The sequence below is a fragment of the Mastomys coucha genome, unplaced genomic scaffold (genome assembly GCF_008632895.1).
Source record: "Mastomys coucha isolate ucsf_1 unplaced genomic scaffold, UCSF_Mcou_1 pScaffold13, whole genome shotgun sequence".
Classification (NCBI taxonomy): domain Eukaryota; kingdom Metazoa; phylum Chordata; class Mammalia; order Rodentia; family Muridae; genus Mastomys; species Mastomys coucha.
Genome location: NW_022196895.1, coordinates 76937031 through 76954338, shown reverse-complemented (window position 1 = coordinate 76954338; position 17308 = coordinate 76937031). Strand labels below are relative to the sequence as shown.

The window sequence follows — 17308 nt, the reverse complement described above, 5'->3', positions numbered from 1 at the left end:
AAAAAAAAAAAAAATGAAGAAGAAAGAAAGAAAGGAAAGAAAAGGAAAAATGAAAAAGAAACAGAAAGAAAGAAAGAAGAAAAAGCCCAGCATGAGAATGAGTGTCTCCTGTAACCTTAGGCCCCTCCAGATTTTTCCCAGGCTTGGTGGTGTTTCCATAAACTTTGTGTGTCAGAGAAGTTTGGTTTTCTCCATTATCATTTGTTTGTTTTGGTTTGGTTTTTTGGAAATTCAGGCACACGACAAAAGGGCATTCTGGGTACTTCAACTTTGAATGGCATCAGGAAACTTCATCGCAAAGGTATTTGGGGTTTGCAAACCCCATAAATAGACTTTTGTCACACTGATGACCTGCCTCTTTCTTTTACCCGGCACCCGAAGACCTTCTCCAGTGTGGTGAGTATGGACCAGACTGTGTTTGTCACAGTGCACAGAGGACAGCCACCTGAGTCACCCTAAAAGTGACTCCCAAGTGACAAAATATTTATACTCTAGGCCAGGCCTCTCTGGAGGCACAAACAGTGGCTTCCCTCCCGACAGCAGCTGAGGAGCTCTTACAAGACAGGAGTCAAAGACCCAACAGAGAGCATTTGATGATAAGCGGAGTGATGAGAGCCTTACAGAGAAGAGGCCACCAAGCCTCAAGCAGAAAATCTGCCTAGCCACCTCTTAAACCCTTAGCCCGCACAAAGGCCAAGCTGTTTGTCTGAGAGTCCAGGACTTGGCAAAGGAGGTAACAAATTGGCAGAGCTGAATGTGGCTGTACGCACACCGTAGCTCGCAGCGGGTCGCCGGTCACAGAAGCTCACACCACTGGGAAATGCGTTTATCACATAAACAATGGTGTGTGCAATGGTGTGTGCATTCCTGTGGGTGTGTGTGCTCCCTGAGGGACAAGATGTGGCATCTATTTCGAAAGTGGCACATCGCCCCCTAGAATACGTGCAGTATTCTGGAGAGGCTGCTGGCAGACTTGGAGAGAAGGAAATATTAATGGCAATCTGGTTTGGCCAAATGGAAACAGCGATATATACTCTTCCTGGGCTATAGTTGGTTAAAGTGAGTTACGGACCAGCTGCACCTACAAAGGATATATGATCTTTATACACTCTTCCACTCATTTATATTTTATTCAACCATCTCAGCTCTCCCAGCAGCCTGGCTTCTAAGATTATGGAAGACCCCATTTTAGAGATGAGTAAACTAAGTCAGGGGAATTGAAATAAGTTGCCCTCTCTCACCTTCTGGCAGAGCCAGCTCCCAGTACAAGTCTAACTACAAATTCTACATCTGTTCTCAACTTCACCTCCCACAAGTCCCACATTGGGTGTCCCGAGGATGAGGGGGAGGAAGGAAGCAGAGTTCTCACCCAGCAGATGTTGTGAGCCCGCTGGCTACTGCTAGCATCCCGTGCCCTTGGTTCTTTTCCTTCTTTGAGAGAATGATTTAATCAGCTCCGAGCTCTCCTCCGGACTGACTAATTTTGGCATCAGTCAGTCTGGGCCCCTGCTTTCATTGTTTAAAGACCATGACTAAACTGGACTGAGCCAAATTGTACTACAGTGTGAAAATTTACTGTTGCTCTGTCTTCGCAAAGCATCATCTCCATCAGCCAGCAGGAACCCCCCTGATCTCCTGGGATATTTCAAAGACAGTGTTAATTGTCCCAAGGGTATTAACTGGAACCTAGCTTTGTGTCCCCACACCCAGAAAGTACAGCATTCACATGGTTTCTCAGGAGACAAACAAGTGTACTATCAGCCAGGACAGAGCGGGCCCCAGTGGCCACACACTCCATTGCCCTCATCCTGCTAGACAGAGGGGATAAGTTGTCCTGAGAGGGACCATTTCAAAATCTCCTAGGATGCACTGATCTCTTCCTGTCCGTTGTGGACAGTGGCAGTCTTTGTCTCCTCTGATGTGGTCTAAACAGGCCAAATACGTGTCCATCACAAATAAACAAGAGAGTCCTGGACCCTCCGCAGCTTTTATACAAAGTTACAGAGAGTTCTCCAAAAGTGCAGCTTGCTTAGAATACTTCTCTTCTCAGTGGCAAGAATGTAACTATCAAAGCCTGTGGAGAGCACACAGGCCCCCTCCCAGGGCCAGACAGGCTAGCTAGCCTCACTTCCTCTGCCAACTGTAACTGTCTCCTGCTACAGTGTCTCATAGGCTGAGACCCACGCCTCTGGTCCCAGCCTCTGAGTTTGGAAGGCTGCCTTGGAATTACTGTGTCTGGACTCTAAGTCCAGCAGTTCTTTTCTCGGGCAGGAGTTAGGACTGTATCTTCCTCTTCTTGGGTTTGTATTATGCTCTTTTCAGAACAGCCTCTCTCCACACTCGGACTCACAGCTCAACTGGCGTGCATTCTAATGTCTAAGGGGAGAGAGCACACAGAAAAGCTAGAGACCGTGTAAACCTCCCAGAATGATGCTCTCTCACATTCACAGGAAGAATGCCAACACTCAGGAACCCCTTCTCTTCTCGTAGCATCTGAGTTAATGTACCTCGATTCCCACATGAAAGCCAGGAGTTTCTTATCAGATGAGTGTCCACTTTCCGATCATGAAGAACCCCTTCAAGTGACATAGAAGAATCAAGACCAGGGAAGACGGGCAGTTTAGAGTGCATACTGTTCAAATCTAGAACCAACGTGTGGTTCCTGACAGCTACACCAAGAGCTAAGGACAGCTAGAAGCCCAGCCTCAGACATTCCAGAGCCTTCCCCCCATTTCCTGGAATCTTGGGGTGCTTGCCTCATAACCTGTCCACCTGCACAGGCTTCTCTCATATGCATTCCCGAGCCTCCTCCAAATCCCACTGGCACTTTCTGGCCTACCTGGCATCCATCTTGGCATCCTTATTTGTGGTTTCCTCAGGTAAAATGAGCCCCAAACAGCAAACTATGATGGAACAGAAATGGCTTGGAAGGGAGCCCCCAGAGTAATCCACTATTCCCTAGCCACTGCTCCTCCTGAGAGTCAGTCTAACTTAGGCTATCCTTAGGCCTATCCTCTCCCGCCCTACAGGCGAATCCTTGGCCTCCCTTGGAGTAATTTACCCAGTGTATCCTTTGGTGATACCATGGCCCTAGGTAGAGTCTTCCATAGGAAGAGTACAACGCAGTGGCCCCAGGCATGCCTAAAAGCCTGACTATGGCCAAGCCTAGTGTCCTGCTTATGTGGATTCAAAAAACATGAACCTGGTCCCTCTAATACTGCATGTGACTGAAGGACCAGGCAGTGTCCCCACCTGGAGGGGCCAGTAGAGCAGCCATAATGACTCACAAAAGGCATTCCCTTGGCCTGCTGCTAGCCATTCTCCTCCTCCCTCCCTCTGAGAGCACCACAGGATAGCATGATCTTTCTTGAGCATCCTGGCTTGAGTTTTGCCAAACATGATGAGCACGTGCAGGAATGATGTCAGAGAACAGTAAAGAAGGGAGGACCAAGGACTTTAGTGGCTGGCCAGAGATCTGAGACCCAAGGCCAAGGCCAACTCTCTTCAAATCTTACCTATGGAAGCATGATAAAGATAAACTGTTTCTTCATGTGGAAATGTCCACAGTCCCTGTCCAGTCTAGACATCCCACTGAGATGTGAAATGAGATAACCCAGAAGCCAGTTCACAATTGACAAAACAGCACTAGACACTCGTGGGTGGACAGAGTGACCCAAGGGACACTCTCAGCTATGGAGACAGAGGCACCCTGAGGAGTGGGCCTGGGCCCGCTCCACAACGTAAGTGGCCTTGCTGCTCCCTCTCAGGCCAGCGAGAGCTATCACCAGCTAGGCCTGGCATCACTGTGGTCATTACTCTGGATGTCTGTGAAGGAGCCACATCCAGGATTGTGCTCACAAAGTGGTCCTCTGACACCACAGGCGCTTAGAATGCAGTAAGGGGATGATAGACAGCCACTAACTTCCTCACCGGATGGTGTTACTTCTCCGAAGGAAGGTGGCATATGAGGCCATCATCATCCCCAAATGAGTTATTGGCCTCTGTCCTTGCTGCCTGTATTGTAGCCATTTCTAGCCCTGGGGAATTATTTTTGTCTAGTTGACACCTATGATTAAGAGCCTATCCATAAATGTTTTTCTCCTGAGGAATGTGCTCACTGGACCCCTGCAATAAGAAACTTCCCGGAGCCTGGCGGTGGTGGCGCACGCCTTTAATCCTAGCACTTGGGAGGTGGATTTCTGAGTTTGAGGCCAGCCTGGTCTACAGGGTGAGTTCCAGGACAGCCAGGGCTATCCAGAAAAACCCTGTCTCAAAAAACAAAAACAAAAACAAAAAATAAAAAACAAAAACAAAAAAGAAAGAAACTTCCCAGAACCTGACTGAGAGTCACAGGCAAGAGAACCTCTTGGACCACAGCGGGCAGAATGGTGACATAGCAGTCACTGTGATAGGCCATCCACCTAGGACCAGCCAAAGGGCAGATCCTGGCTCACTGGGACATAACAGGGGGAACGGCAAAAAGGTCTTAGTCATCTCAGAATGACACCCTATCCCAAAGCCTGGGCCTCATATCTGTGTAGGGCACGCAAAGAATATGCATATATAAATAAAGGGTTACAACATTAGTGGGGGGTCTCCTCATGTAGTGGGGACGCAGGCAAGAGATTCAGGGGCCTCACGCAAACATGTATAACAAGTTCTGAGAAAGAAACAGCACCCTTTCCCTCCACTGCCAAGAATACCACGGCCTCCCGAAGCCTCGGCCCCTGACCCTTTGGAGACCTTGCTCCATCATCCAGGGAGTCAAAGGCTAGGACAGGACTGAACATCCCTATGTTGTGAGAGCAACTGGAACCAACCCTTCTACAGGCTTTGAGGTGACAATAATGACCTTGCTGGGTTTGCTGAACTTACATGCTATGAATCTAGTTACAGAAGCAAGCAACCCTGTCTCCCAGATGGATCCACTTCTTTTCCCTCAGTCACACAGGACTGGCCCAAGCCAGCTGCCCCACTCTCGGCTTGTCCCTTCACTGCCTCCCAGGTGCCTCACACAGCTTTTAGCTACGGTCTCTCACTTCCCTGCAGGTTCCCAACCTGTCGTGTATCAGAAACCCTGACAAGTGACTGTTAGGCACACCAAAGCACACACATGCAGAGTTGAACTTAGGGTCTCCCTAAAGGGAGCCAAGAAATCCTTTCCTGTCTCTGTCCACCTCAGCACAAATGTCCCACCCAGATGCTGGTGACTGTGACTTGGAACCCTCTTTTCTTTTCTGCTATTGGGATGGTGTTCACCAACCTCACCAGTCACCACGTTCTTCTTTAACACACTCCGAACACAATGACCTTGCTCAACCCAGCACCCTGAAGACCCTCTCTTGCCCCCTGAGCCAGGTCATTACTCAGATGCTGCAGCAGTGAGCAGAGCTGGCCTCCTGCCCTGGTCTCCCTTCTGTTCTGATTTTGCTGTAGGCTGCCACTGTCCTACCACCAAGCAAGGACATTCCCACATAGGGCACAGCACCTGTCTCTTCTTCCTCCAGGATCTCTGAATCCTCAGATCTGGCTGAATCCCAATGAATCCAGCTTCCCAATACTGACTGACATTCAGCCTGAAGAGCCTACATAAGCTCAGCCCCCGCACTTGTTTCCCCGGTTCATTTCAGTAGGTCTGTATCATTCAGTACCACGGCAGCTTGGTTGTTACTCACTGACTATCCAGCTTCCTGGCTGGGATATAAGCTCTAGAAAGATAGAGACACAATTCCCAGCTTCCAGAACAGCATTCCCCATTTGCAGGACCTCATACATATTGTGAATGGACAAAGAAAGGAGGGGTGGGTGGATAAATGGAGGATAGTGGATGGTGAGGAGGGATAGAGACATGGGTAGGTGAAGGCAGGTTCATCAATGAAGGAAAAAGTAGAAGGTTTAAAGAGTAGAAGGAAAGAGCCCTTGAAGAGGGAAGGAACAAATGAAGAGAGAAAAGAAGAAAGGGAGGAAGGGAGGGAGAGAGAGGGGAAAGAAGAGGGAACAAGGAAGGAAGGAATGGAGGAAGGAGAAGAGGGAATGAGAGGAAGGAAGGAAAGAAGAGGGAGGAAGGAAGGGGAAGAAGAAAAGAAGGAAGAGGGAAGGAGAGGGGAAGGAGGAGGGAACAAGGAAGGAAGGAAGGGAGGAAGGAGAGGAGGGAATGAGAGGAAGGAAGGAAAGAAGAGGGAGGAAGGAAGAAAGGAAGGAAGGAGAGAGATTGGTCCTACCTATAATTTTTTTCTTTACCACAATGCCTGACATTGACAGTATCTACTTTTCGACATTTTACAATTTATCAAAAAGGTCAATTTTACCATTTTTAGAACCAGAGATGATCTGACCTGTATGGTTCTTGCTACTAACTGGTGGTGAAGTCTGTTTATCTGGTACCTTGTCTGGGAGAACCTGGGCAAACCAAAGGAAGATATAGACACATTAATGGGGAAACACTTCTGGCTTGACTGTTTACACCAGTGATTTTTGTTTTTTACTTTTTAAAAACTTTATTATTAGTTTTAGAATAGTGATAGTGTTCCCCCAAATACTTTACAAATCACCAGTCTTCATTAACCCCAACGATGCAAGCGCTGCTGGGGGATTCAGACTCAGGCGTGGGGAGCTGGCCTCCATAGTATCTGATCACCATAGAGAAGTTGGGGTAGATATGACCCACCCATCAGCTCCAGTCTCACCTTCTGTACACATCACTGTCTGTTTCCTCCCTTCAGACTAATTACGTCCCTAGAGCCATGCCAGGCTCAAGAACCGTGTCTATTTAGCCCAAGATCAATTTTGCAATGATTTTCCAGCCACAGAAAGTACAAAGGTCCCAAGTGAACCATATAAGGTGCCTGGGCACTGCACTTTAACGTAGCCTGTGGCCAGCACAGCTGCCAGGAGTCAGCACCACACAGGCAATCCTTGTATGAAGAAGCTAGCCAGACCAGGACACAGGTACATTGGGTTCCCTGGGAATCATCAGGGGGGAAAGGGAGCTCTCTATGGCTCCCTTAGGTTAAAATCTTTAAGAATTTACTGCCCAAACCACAACCAACAGCCTTCAGCAGGCGCTGTGTCCATTGATGGCACATACTGCCTCCAACAGGCACTGTGTACATTAATGGCAGGTACTGCCTCCAACAGGCACTGTGTACATTGATGGCAGGTACCGCCTTCACCAGGCGCTGTGTGCATTGATGGCAGGTACCGCCTTCAACAGGCGCTGTGTGCATTGATGGCAGGTACTGCTTTCACCAGGTGCTGTGTGCATTGATGGCAGGTACCGCCTCCTGGAAGGAAAGACAGAGGCTGCCAGGACCATTAGAAGCCATAAAGAACTCATCTTGATAGGCTGGCCAACCAATGTTCAAGTGGGTCTGTCACTAGTAGATTTTTGCCTTTTGAACTCCCTAGTTGTCCCATAAATGCAGCCAAGCTATTTGACTTTCCCGTACATTGGCACCAAGCTTCCAGAAATTTTCCACCTGGTAAAATTCCTACTGAAGATCATTCTCTTCAACCTGCCTAGCATACACACACCCTGTCAGAGACCAGGCTCAGGAGTCTGGCCACATGGCAGCAGTAGAGATTGCACGCCCAGTGAAAGACAACAGGGAATGAACCTACACAGTGTGTGGACACAAACGACTAACCCTCTCCCAACTCTCCCTAACATGGGCCTTACTAGTGGTTGTAACAGCTACAGTGGCTTGGTTAATGTTAGAACAGATGCCCATAGTGTGGCTTTTGTTTGGTTTTTGTCGTTTTTAAAGCTGTGGTAAAATACACACACCGTGGATCTCTCCCACTCTGATGATTTCTAAATGCACTGCCTTTTATGTTTTTGCACAGTTCTGTGCAGCCAGGATCACTCCCCACCTCTAGCACCTGTCATCTGCCAACAAGGACACTCTGTCTCCATAAAACACTGATCCTCAGCCCAAGTCCCACTGTCACAATGCGATTCTGGGATTGAACCTGGAACTTCTCATGAGTAGTACCTCAGGGCTCTCGCCCACCGCATGGCAAGGCATCTCCAGTGTGTAGAACCTGTGCTCAGTCCTGAGGGCTCTCTGTCCCACCCACCCCCCCTCCACCTGGGTGTGTACTCCGGCAGGCTCCACTCTACTGTCTGCTCGGGATTTCACCTGCTGAGATCCACCGTGGAATGTTCTCAGTGAGGGGAAGGAAACAAGACAAGCCCATCCTTCCTCCTTAGAGCTCAGCCATCTCTAGATCCAGCAGCCAACCACCATTTATCCTTATCTCTTCCATCGTTTGCCTTCTATCTGTCCATCATCTAGATATGCACCAACTTACTTATAATTTATCATCTGATATATATATATATATATATACATATATATATATACATATATATGTATATATATCATCTATCTACCTCTCTCCCATTGGTTCTTTACAACTTTAAAAACTGGAGTTTTCATACTAACTTCTCAACTGGCTCCATGATATGACTCTTATCAAACCTTCCTTTGTCACTCAAAGAAAAGCCTCCGAGCTCTGTGGTCTAATTCTAGTGTCCATCCAGACACAGGTCTCTTTTTGAGTCCTTACCCATATCCTGCCTCTCAGGCTTAGGACAGAAAGGCACTTCTTTGACTGTGTTTTGGTTGACTTTGTGGGTTACAGCACAGTACTCCCATAAAGAGGGAGTGTACACTGTTGGTGGAGTGTAAATCACCCTGAAGATCAATCCATAAGCATCTCTTCAAGCTATAAATAGAGCCGTACATGACCCAACTGTACACCTTCTAGGGATGTACTCCATCATGGAGACGCTCCTACAACCATGTCCGTTGCTGCTTTATTCATACTATATAGAAAATGGAATCTAGGTGAACACCAACCCATGAGTGGGTAAGAAAGGGGTGGAATTGCACAGTTGAATATTACTCAGCAATAAAGAAAATGCAACCATAAAAATCACAGGTAAATGGATGGAATGGATGGGACTGGGAAAACCATACTGAGTGACCTGACTCAGTCCCAGAAATACAAAAACTCTGTGTTTTCTCTTCTATGTGGATCCTAGCTTCAAAACATGTTGTGTATGCCTCATGTGGAGGTCGGGTAGAAGCCGGGGAAACAAGAAAGAGGTATCTTGGGAAAAGAACATTTAGGAGAAACAGTAAATTATATGTAAAGTGTAAGAAGAGAGATGGAATACTGGAGTTATGAAGGATGAAGTGAGGGTCATAGGAAAATAAAGAGGTAGAGACATGACCAACCAACTCAAAGGAAGGGTACATAGAGAGAAATGTGGAAGCCAACTATCTCACAACACAGTGTGATGCACAGCACAGTTAGAGGAACACACTGGTTAGTAACCTAATTTCAAGGTACAACTTAAAAAGACAAAAAGGGTTTGAACAGAATCACCCTGCATGAGTATCCAATGCTGCTCCCAGAGGACATAGTGTAGTAAGTGAAAACCACAGTCTACTATGTAAATGATTAGCCAAGGAGGACCCAGAGGGCTCCAAAACAGCACAGTCTACTCGCACGGTCTTTGGTTACCCTCCATAACTACATGCCAAAAATCCATTGCGGAAGACATCACACTTCCGCTATAGGACATAAAAAAAGCAGTCCTAAACTGGCTAGCAAGCTTTTTTCTCCCTGCTAGCTGGCTTTCACAGCACTTGATGGTACCGTGTAAGCTGCAAGGGGGGAAGACACCTCAGTGGTCTTACTCAATGCTGTAAGATGGGCCTGCAAGGCAAGATAGCAAGATGTGTCCACTAGTGCAATAGTGATGTATCTGTTACAGGCTAACTGAGTCCCCATTGGGAATGAGGCCTTCTTCATAGTACGGAAAACCATGCCTAGCGCTATAACCCTGCTCAAAGGCCCATGGCTGGAGCGGTTATGGGTCCTTAGGTAGAGCTTCTATCCTTGTTTCACTGAATGTCCATACTGTCGATGAGCTTTCTAAATACTTATGTTTATATCCATACATCTGTGTTGCTTTCATCTTAGGTAGGAGAAGCTTCTATGTGCAGTGGAAAGGATTCAACAGGAAGAGTTCTGCAGTTCAGGTGCCATTGTGCCTACTAGGTGCTCAGATCCTCACAGATTATTTTACTTTCTTCTCATTTTTGTAACCTTTTAAACCAATAATCCTAAAAGAGGGGGTGAAGTACATCCTAGTGTTTATTCACATGTATGTAGGAAATCATGTGAAGCACAGAAGCTGGGAAGGAGTGCTGGGGACTTCTGGAAATGGCATGTCTGTCACACGTACATACTCACAGCTGCTATGGTTACCTGCACAGGACCTAAAAAACTCCAAGATAGACACAGGAAATGATCCCCAGCCCCCAGCCCTAGCCAGAAGGCGTTCACAGTCCATAAGTGCTGGCGAAGGTAGAATCACTCCTTTTGGAGAAGTTTGAAGGGTTCTAATGGATGACCCCACATGTGTATACATTTGGGCATCACTAACTGGACTTAGTGAGTTATTTTTTTAAAAAGACTTGAATTTGCAAGGGAGATAAGGACAAGGTATAAGAAGGAAATGCAGGCTGAAAAGACATGGTGGTAGATACGAATACATTTTTGTTGTTTACATGTATAGAATTCTCAAGAGTGGGAATGACTTTTAAGGGAGGATGGTAAACCTGTGTGTCCAAGAACCATTCTGAGCACCATAAAGCCATATAAATTCGCAAAGATAGACCCCTCAGTGCTGTCAAACGTCTTGTTGATGAAGGTGCTTACACGGAGTCTCCTGCCTTTGCAATTTACATTTGTGTTGCAGTTCGTTTGGGTGCCAGAGAAGGCATGTGAGTTGCACACTGAAGCAAAATGGTTTGAAGAAAACTCAACCTAGTTTTCCCGTTTTCCAGAAGCCTCTTTTCAGGAAAACACAGGCCCCAAGCCCCACAGCTGCCACCATCTAGCAGCCCCACTCCGGTTGTGGAGGCCAGTATTCTGCAGGTTTGGTTTGGACTGGCAATATGAGTTTAGCAGTTATGAAAAGCTGGGATCCTGTAAGCCCACCGTGACCCCCGAGGCCCAAAGCCGGGATTCCTGGGCTTAAGGTATACAGTCTTCCAACACGCCGAAAACCTCCAGACTGCCCTATGAACAAAGCAGCAGAGGGCTAGCGAGGTGGCAGTGGCAAGATTTATTCCACGTCCCTTAGAAATGCGTAAGCAGGAAGAGAGGTCTGCTTACCACAGATCTAGAAACCACAACAGTGGCAAGGGCACTAGCATTTCGCCTGACACAGAGAAGCTCCCCCCATACACAGAAGGTTGCTATTCAAAACAGGTTCAGGTTAATAAGGGAAAATAAACAGAATGTGCAACACATTGGACAAGAGGAGAACAGGTTCCCAGAAATGCTCAAGTAGCCACGTATGTGTAGCCATCCCTACTCTTCTGGGCCCCCACCCAGACATATGTAGGCAACAGAAACAGAGACTTACCCACACGGGAAGACTGGAGGCATGCTCACACACCCAGACTCTCTGTGCTGCTTCATCCCAAACTCAATCTACAACAAGAAGCCAACGTGGAAATAAAACTTAATTTTTCTTCTGGTAACTTAGCAAGGCCCAGAAACAACAACTTCTTTCAAAAACAGCAGCAACAAACAAAACCACAAAATAACAACAACAACAACAAAAACAAACAAACAAATAGACATAAAAGCATTAATTCAGTTCATCTAGGCCAGCAGAGATGGGGTAGGGAGGGTTTCTGGATTTCTCTGGTTCCCACACCCATGGCAGACCTAACTCATTATCTCAGCAATTGTACAAAGCACAGTTGCCTTCACTGGTCTTCACACCACCTTTGGATGCTGTGGTGGCTTCTACAGGAAGGACCCTCATAGGCTCATACATTTCAGTGCTTGGTAACTAGGGAGTGGCACTACTTGACAGGGATTAGGAGGTGTGGCCTTGTTGGAGGAAGTCTGTCCCTGGGGGAAGTGGAGTGGGCTTGAGGGTTTCAAATGCCCAATCCAGGCCTAGTGTCCCTCCCTCTGGCTGCCTGCTGATTCCTGCTTCCCTTTGTAAGAGTTACCATGGTCACGGTGTCTCTTCACAGCAATACGACATTGACAATGTCTTAGACATTGACTAAGAAAGGTGCTAACAAACAGAGCAGCTATTGATTCCATGGTTAGTCATAGAGAAATCCTGCCAACCCCACTGGCCTTCTCAGTCGCAGCCTCCACAGGCTTCACCACAATGACAGCACCGCCAACCACTCTGATGGCACCCATGAAACACTCGTTATTTTCCCAGTACCACTTTACACCCTTGGAACACTTCCCTAAAACGTAAAGGGACCCTGACCGTGCCTGTGTACATGTGAACAAATTTCTGAATTTGCTTCTCCTCAGATTTTAGGGTTATTAGCTTGAAGGGTCATAATAAATGAGCAATAAGTTAAAATAACTTCTACAATTCTACAAGGACCTGAGAGGACAGTCGACGGGTATCTTTCTGCCCTGTCAGTTGCCCAGACCGGATTCTTCAGGAAAATCTTAATTCTGGCATCCAGTCTCCACCATGACCAGTTACCCCATCCTCTGGTCCCTAGTGAAACTCTTCATCAATGGCCTTTACGTCATAACAAAGAAGGAAAGGCCCCCTTCTGTGTGTCCCAGGCTGCCCTGTGGAGACCTCTGTGCAGCGCAGGAGCTACAGTGCTCACTCCTGCTGTGGTAAAGCCCCTGACAACTTCAGGATGGATGGGTTTAGTTTGGCTCACAGTTAAAAGGAACGCAGTCCATCATGCTGAAGTCATAGGGGCAGGTGAAGCTAAAGGCCACCAGTCATCACTGCAGCAGCAAAGGAAGCAAAGAATGATACATGTCGCCGCTGCCTAGGTTCTCCTCTTTCACCAGCTCGGATCCCCCGCCCAGAGAATGGTGCCATCTACAGGTAAGGTGGATGTTTCCACTCAATGAATCTAATCTAACGAAACCTTCTCAGACAGAGTATTTGTCCCCAAGGTTATTCTGGATCCTGTCGATTTGTCAATCAATATTAGCCATCACAAAACCCATAACTATAAGGCAATCTGGAGACGAGGGAACCAACACTCCTCTAGATGACATCAGCTGCAGGTCACTTCTAAATGCATATAAAGTACGTGTAGTCAGTGGTGCCCTGATAGCATTCTTGTCTCAGCAACCTTCAGTCATTCCTGAACATAGACACTTCACTGATGGAGCAAAAAAAAAAAAAAAAAAAACGGTGTGGAGATGTTTCCGTCTCCTGCTGAGATGCCTCACTAACTGGACACTGGCTGGTCCATGGCTTGCTTCAGAGAACCAAGAAGCACCACCCCCACCTCTTCTTTATCTGAGGAGAAGCCCACCTGCAATAGAGCCTTTGTCCTCAACGGTGAATGTGACATCCACAAAACCCAGCCAGGACTGCGGCGGTCAGCAGGACGTGAGAGGGCCACTCCTCTGCGGATCCTCTTTGTCAACTAAACAGATGACAGTGAAATCAAAGCAAGGATCATATTCAGAAAACTCAGCATGGGGGAGCCAGGAAGCGCCATATCCATCAGACCTGCTGCATCAACAACTGAAAAGATAGATGGGAGGATGTCCTCCGCAGCACTTCCTGAAGTCTCCCTAACGCTGCTGAGGACACTGCTCACTGCTACTCACTCTTGGCGTGACCCTCTGTGCCCTCAACCAAAATCCCTGGCACCATATTACTAGAAGGTACACCAGGGTCCCAAGGAAGCATGTGCATCCAGCGTGACTATGCTAAACAAGGAACCGAGCAGTTGTGTTCCTTTCTGCTGCACTAAGTGCTACACAAATTATTCCACAGTTCAAGCCACAAGCACACCTTCTTCGGGGCTCTGGCAATCAGAGATCAGAAATCTACTTCAACGAACCAGACCAGTGTCAAGGTGTTGGCAGACTGTTCTCTGTAAGAAAAAAAAAATCTGTTATCCTCTTGCTCTTGCTCTTGCTCTTGCTTAGGACAAGTAACTATAGGACTCTAGACTCACAAGAGGCCACCAGACCAGGAAGAGAGTTACTAAGTCATTTGCTCTGTGGCTCCCTGGATCTGAGGTGGACAGGTGGCCCTTGTAGGATTGCTTGGCCTCTGAAATCAGCTGAGAGAATGCCCAGAAATGTTCTCACCACCCCCCTTAGTCAGTTCAGCTCTCTCTCAGTACAAGGATATTGCAAAGACTGAATATGGTGTGATCTGTTTATCAAGTCTCCTTTGTGCATTCTTTTAATCTTTTTCCATTAAACAATGTCTGGATGAATAGTCCCAGGTATCATTTCACATATGTAGATATGTGCATATGATAAATTAATTTAGGTGACCTGGCTAAGCCAAAGCACATGGGGATTTATGGCCTTTTAAGGCATCAACACACCATTCACCATAGAATACATGCATTTGCATAATTGGCTGTCACGCAAAGTGTGTGTGGCAGGTCCCTGCCCTGTAGGTAGCACCTCTGGATACACCTGCAACTAGAGATTCCTTTTGTGAGACTTCTAAAAATAACTGCTCAGTCTCACTGACCAGGTCATGCAAGCCCATGTGGCCAGTGACAGCAGAAGGCCTGATGGGAAGTAAGCCTCTTCCTGTGCTGTCATGTCCAGTGAAAAGGCCACACTTCTAATATGCACAGGTGACAGCCGATGAGACAGTTAACGTACCTAACAGTATATTTCCTTTGTGTTCTTGGCAATGCGTCCATGTAGATGCATGCTGAACCCTTGAAGAGTTCTTAGAGCTGCAAAAGCATTTCTGTAGAGGCGGGTGTGTCATGAGCAGTTTACCCAGAAGCCTTTTAGTGGAAGCATACATTGTTTTACACTTGGTTATTTTCTAACTGACATGCTGAACATCCATGCACACCATTTTCACGTGTGTTGATATACATAAATGACATATTTCTACGGAGGTCTGCCTAGATCAACAAGATAACTTTGTTAGGCATTACCACATTGTTCAATATAGACTTTAGCTCACCCAAGGAGGAGCCACAAATGAGCTTCTTCCACACATGTCCAACTTCAAGCCACAGTGGAGCCCAGGATAGCTAAGCCCAGCAAAAAAATTGTTGTGAGGTTTTTGAATGCTACTTTTAAACATGTGTAGTGTTTAATATTTATTTAAATATATTGTATGTGTGCGTGTATTTGGTTTTGGGGGATAGCTTCATACAAGCTAAGTTGGCTTCACTTGCTGTATGTGAAGGGGGATTGTCATAAGCACAATGCAAGTGATGCTGTGAGAAGGGGTCTTATCATCTAAGGATGCAGAACCCTTGCAAATATGTGGACAAATGCCCTGGTGTCTTAGTTACTCATAGAATGGGAATGACCTACCTTCAACTGTGAGAATGTCTAACTGCAAAGTGGCATTCAGTCTATCAGCTGATGCACATACCAAGCGGTACCTGCAGATTTCTCTGGTGGCCTCATAGCTAACCCCTCTTCTGTGGAACAATTTGGGGTGCTCTTTTCCCTGGGAACGCTGGGGGCTTTCTTAATAGTCATCCTTACTCACACTTAGAAGCATTAGCTGGCAGAATGAGTAGAAGGCCCACCGTGCCTTGCGCTTCCTCACAGGGAGCTTCATGAGAGCCAATCAGAGCCTCCCAAGATAACTTCATGGCTCTCCCAGAGCAGCATCCTCCCTCTACTCTGGTGTGCTTGGCTAGCTCATATGCAGCAGCCATAAGCACCTTTATTTCTAAGCCTTGGTGTTCTAACCTTGTCACTTTAGCCCTAACCCTTTCATTTTGTAGGTTTATTCATTTGTGTGTGTGTGATATGTGTGTGTGTGTGTGTGTGTGTGTGTGTGTGTGTGAGAGAGAGAGAGAGAGAGAGAGAGAGAGAGAGAGAGAGAGAGAGAAACAATACCATATGTATACAGGAACTAGAGTTACAGGTTATTGTGAGCTCCAGCAATGAGTCATCTCATCAGCCCTAACACTCTAATGTTCACGTTAAGCCTGACATTTGTTTTCATTGCACAACTTTCATAGGCTGCGATATAAGACTGTATGAAGAAAGAGCACAAATCAGGCTGATCGTAGCCTTCCCTCCTCACTGCTTCTTGGTTGCTGCTTCAAGGTGTTCTCTCCACCATGCCTTTCCCTGCCCCCAGCACAATGGACTGCATTCACTCTGAACTGTGAACCAAAAGAAACTATCTTCCTATAAACTGTTTTTCGTCCGACGTTTGGTCACAACATTAAATGCCATCATCATGGCCTCTGGAGTCTTCAGCGCACCTCCCTGAGGAGCGGCAGTCATATCCGGATGCTGAAGCAGGAGTCACCACCTCAGCACCCACTCTCCTCCATCCTGATCCTCACCACTTTCATCCTGATAAAATGATTGGAGGGAAAAGTGTTAGAATTTTGAGTAGGAGGGCGTGAGGGTTTGTATATGCTTGGGACAAGGAGTGGCACTACTGGGAGGTGTGGACTTGATGAAGTGGGTGTGTCACTGTGGGGGTGGGCTTTAAGACCCTCATCCTAGCTGCCTTGAAGTCATAGTCTACTAGCAGCCTTCAGATGAAGATGCAGAACTCTCAGCTCCTCCTGCACCATGCTCCTGCCTTGATGACAGTGGACTGAACCTCTGAACCTGTAAGCCAGCCCCAATGAAATGTTGTTCTTATAAGAGCTGCCTTGGTCATGCATGGTGTCTGTTTGCAGCAGTAAAACCCTAACTAAGTCAGGGGGGAAACAGGTGAGGGAGAAAGTCTACACACCAAGATACCCCCAAAAGGCATCGAAGGCGGACCTGTGAGCTGAATTCTGAGAGGTAGGCTGTGGGGCCCTACCTGAAAACACACTGTGGAAAAGAGGAACCATTATGTCCTCCTCGTCCAGCAAGAAAGACCCGACCGAGAACTCTTCCTTTTAGCAGTTTATTTCAGGAACCTTTTAACAATGTTTCCCCTCCTGCTCCTCCTGCCTGCTTCTCCTGCCTTCTCTGGCTTCTGCTGCTCATGCCTCTCTCAAGTCGTTACTTAAGCTCCACCTTCCTGCCTCTGGGGAGCCATTACTTAAGCTCCGCCTTCCTGCCTCTAGGGAGCCATTACTTAAGCTCTGCCTTCCGGCCCACCCTCAGCCGTTGGGTACTTCCAAGCTTAGCCAATCCCAATGGGCCACATGGCAAAAGTGGATAGGTCACCAGATGCAGAAGCAACCAATGGCAGCAAGCTTAGCCAAATGAGGGCTTTGTGCTCTCAGGGCTCAGCTCTCCACAGTTCCTCCTTTTAGTTTTTAAACGAAACAGGCAAGAGTAGAGGTCTGATCTCTGATGC

General features: G+C 47.1%; 1 long non-coding RNA gene across 2 annotated transcripts in view; it reads right to left on the bottom strand.

Moving 5' to 3' along the window:
• LOC116087419 overlaps nucleotides 1-15067 on the bottom strand; it is a 33806-nt gene extending 18739 nt beyond the window's left edge. For both annotated transcript variants that reach the window (XR_004117429.1, XR_004117428.1), the window contains exons 1-5: nucleotides 14996-15067; nucleotides 13844-13925; nucleotides 13356-13469; nucleotides 11450-11517; nucleotides 6336-6399 (exon numbers count right to left, since the gene is read on the bottom strand). This is a non-coding gene — a long non-coding RNA (uncharacterized LOC116087419). The remainder of the gene's footprint in view (nucleotides 1-6335; nucleotides 6400-11449; nucleotides 11518-13355; nucleotides 13470-13843; nucleotides 13926-14995) is intronic.
• Between the last annotated feature and the right edge of the window lie 2241 nt (nucleotides 15068-17308).